Source organism: Symphalangus syndactylus, chromosome 14 (genome assembly GCF_028878055.3).
Source record: "Symphalangus syndactylus isolate Jambi chromosome 14, NHGRI_mSymSyn1-v2.1_pri, whole genome shotgun sequence".
Classification (NCBI taxonomy): Eukaryota; Metazoa; Chordata; class Mammalia; order Primates; family Hylobatidae; genus Symphalangus; species Symphalangus syndactylus.
Genome location: NC_072436.2, coordinates 102,777,712 through 102,781,512, shown reverse-complemented (window position 1 = coordinate 102,781,512; position 3,801 = coordinate 102,777,712). Strand labels below are relative to the sequence as shown.

Here is a 3,801-nt window from a genome sequence, read left to right as displayed (position 1 = left end):
GCCTGAACTGGTCTTTCAGGTTAAATTTTAAGAGTGCCCTGGCCAAGGACAAAGTCCATTCAGATAGTTGGGGGAGGTCTTAGAATTTTATTTTGGGTTGACAGCTGAGTACCTATTTCAGAATTGTGGTAATGCAGTTGAAGATACTCTAGTCAGGGCTTTCTGCTCCTCCCATTTGATAGACAGCCACATCTTCTTGTGTAGCACCAGCCACATCCTGAGATACCATGGTGAAGGTGAAGGCCAGAGTCAACAGATGCGGCCATATTGGGCACCAATCACCAGGACTGCTTTTAACTCTGGTAAAGTGGATATTGTTGCCATCAGTGACCTTTTCACTGGCCTCAACTACATGGTCTACATGTTCCAGTATGGTTCTACCCATGGCAAATTCCATGGCACTGTCAAGGCTGAGAATGGGAAGCTTGTCATTAACGGAAATCTCATCACCATCTTTCAGGTAAGATCCCACCAAAATCAAACGGGACGATGCTGATGCTGAGTACATTGTGGTGTCCACCAGTGTCTTCACCACCACAGAGAAGGCTGGGGCTCACTTGCAGCAGGGAGCCAAAAGGGTCTTAATCTCTGCTCCCTCTGCTGACACCCACATGTTCATGATGGGCATGAACCATGAGAAATATGAAAACAGCCAAAAGATCATCAGCTATGCCTCTTGTACCACCAACTTCTTGGCCCCCTCGCCAAGCTCATCCATGACAACTTTGGTATTGTGGAAGGACTCATGACCACGATCCACACCATCACTGCCACCCAGAAGACTGTAGATTGCCCCTCTAGGAAACTGTGGCGTGACAGCCACGGGGCTCTCCAGAACACCATCCCTGCATTTACCAGTGCTGCCAAAGCTGTAGGCAAGGTCATCCCTGAGCTGAATGGGAAGATTACTAGCATGGCCTTCCATGTCCCCACCACCAATGTGTCGGTCGTGCATCTGACCTGCCATCTGGAAAATGCTGCCAAATATGATGACATCAGGAAGGTGGTGAAACAGGCATCAGAGGCCCCTCAAGGGCATCCTGGACTACACTGAGCACCAGGTTGTCTCCTCCAGGTTTAACAGCGACACCCACTCTTTCACCTTCAATGATGGGGCTGATATTGCCCTCAACGACCACTTTGTCAAGTTCATTTCCTGTATGACAATGAATTTGGCTACAACAACAGGGCGGTAAACCTCATGGCCCACATGGCCTCCAAGAAGTAAAACCCCCAGACCACCAGCCTCAGGTCCTCAGCTGCTAGGAATTCCCTGTTGCACTAGGTCTCCTACCACACTGAGAATCTCCCCTCCTCACAGTTTCCATGCAGACCCCCTGAAGAGGCAGGGGTCTAGGGAGTCCCACCTTGTCATGTATCATCAATAAAGTCCTCTGTGCTCAACCAAAAAAAAAAAAAAAAGATAGTCAGCAGGATTCCATGATTTTTCTCCAACAATATTCAGCTGCTAGGTATAGGTACAGGTAGAGACTTGGGTTTATAAACAGAGTTGAAGTTTCATCAAGTGGGTACACAGAGTAGCTAAGGATATTTATAAAGGAATGGTTGTAGTGCTGGACCACTGCATCTTAGCTGAGTAAGAAGGCAAGGAGATGAGGGCAATATGTATGAACAAGTACTAGGGTGAAAGGATAAGGCTTCAGTGAGATTAGAGGATTGTTTGAAAGGAAACACTGCAGTCAATGAACTGAAAGGAAGCCATAAAATCTAGATTTGGGAGGTAGTAATGACATAGTAGAAGGGTATGACTTATGAGTGAGTAGACATGGAGGAAAGGAGGTCTTTTGGGGGCTGAAGAAATCAAGGGATGGGATGAGTCATTCATGTGGCATTAAGGATCCAAGAATGACCACAGAAGGAACAAGAGAAGAAGGCTGGAAGCCAGGTGCCAGAGTTATCAACGAAGGAGGGGGTGTGGTAGGGAGGTCAGTAGATTGCCCACAGTAAGTTGGGGTGACAAGTGGAAAAGTCTGACAACTTTAAAGAAGCCGTTTTATTTGCTGTTTAATAGAAAAAAGACTTGAAAAGGAGCAATGGAGCATAGGAACATCACCTCTGTTAGGACCAGCAGTAGCTAGGGAGGGAGAAAGTCAGCCTTGAGAGGGCTGCAGGGGAGACATTCTACTAGGGGAATAGAAGACACCAGGGTTTCAGTTAAAGTGAAAAATGAAGAGAATGCACACACAGAGAAAAACTGTTTGGGCAAATTGCTAATAATAGACCATGGATTATAGAGAACACAAAAGACAGGCGTGGGAGGCCATGGAAGAGTTGAAGGTGGGGTTAGATTAGGTAGTGGTTCTCAGTCCTAGCCGCACAACAGAATCATCTGGGGAACTTTTGAAAATACTGATGCCTGCACACAGATCAACTGAATTAGAATCTCTAGGGGGTAAGGCCAGGGTATGTACAGCACAGTAACCAAACTTTCAAATACAGTCATCCCCCAGCATCCATGGGCGATCAGTTCCAGGATCCCTGTGGATACCAAAATCCACAATGCTCAAGTCCCTTACAGAAAATGGCCTGGTATTTGCATAGAAGCCACACACATCCTCCCATATGATTCAAATCATCTCTAGATTACTTATAATAACTAATACAATGTCAATGCTATGAAACTAGTTGTTTAGGGAATAATGACAAGGAAAACAAGTCTGTACTGTACATGCTCAGTACAGATGCAACCATCCACTCTTTTCAATTTTCCATCCGAGACTGGCCGAATCCATGGATGCAGAACCCCCAAATACAGAGGACCACTTACTTGTACACACTAACACAAATAACAGATGAGAAGAGGGAAAATGGCATCGGTGTTTATCTCTGATGAGTACATCAAAATCTTAAGGGTGAATGTATTTTTACTTTCAAATTTTCTTGTGCATATTTCAGATTGAATTTTAAAAAGGGGGCTTTTGTTTGAGGGGGATTGTTTAAAGAAAGGAGTTTATAATACAGTCTCAATTTCTACTGTTTACACATGGAATTTATTTGGTCTGACCCAATCTGTTTCTGGTAAAAAGAGCATGACATGAGCTTTGAAAAAATATCTAAAACTTAAAAATAAAGGAAAAGGCAGTAGATCATGTCCTTTCAAAGTCATACAGGGACATTGCTTAACATGCCTATCAAGAAGGCTTCTAGGCAAATTGCTAAAGAAATTTATATATTTCTTTATGTATTGAATCCTAGCAGATTGTGTGTGTATATCTAGTGTGTATATATATACACACACAGAATGAAATATTATTCAGCCTTAAAAAAGGAGATCCTGCCGTTTGTGACAAGGAACCTAAAGGACGTTATGGTAATTGAAGTGAGTCAAACATAGAAAAATACTGCATGATCTCACTTATGTGTGGAATCGAAAAGTAAAAGAAAGAAAGGGGAAAAAAATCAAATACACAGTAACAGAGAGTAGAATGGTGGTTACCAGGAGCAGGGGAAATGGGAAGATGTAGGTCAAAGGGTAAGTCTAGAGATCTAATGCACAGCATGAGCACCACAGTTAATAATATTGTATTGTATATTGGAAATCTGCTAAGACAGCTTTTAGGTGCACTTAGTACAAAAAAAAGGAGGGGGTAACCACGTGAGATAATGAATATGTTAATTTGCTTGACTATAATATCACTTCACTATATAAAAATGGCATGTTGCATACTTTTTATACAGTTTTTAAAAGTGAACATATAATGGGCTTATTTTTTAATGTTTTAACATTTTTGTTTTAATTTCTAATAAGATAAATATTGGCAGATCATTTGGGGGCCTCAA

The 3,801-nt window shown here is 42.6% G+C and overlaps 1 pseudogene; it reads left to right on the top strand.

The window, feature by feature from the left end:
- The first annotated feature begins 227 nt into the window (after positions 1-227).
- Positions 228-1,228, top strand: LOC129462309 (glyceraldehyde-3-phosphate dehydrogenase-like; annotated as a pseudogene).
- The last annotated feature ends 2,573 nt before the right edge of the window (positions 1,229-3,801 follow it).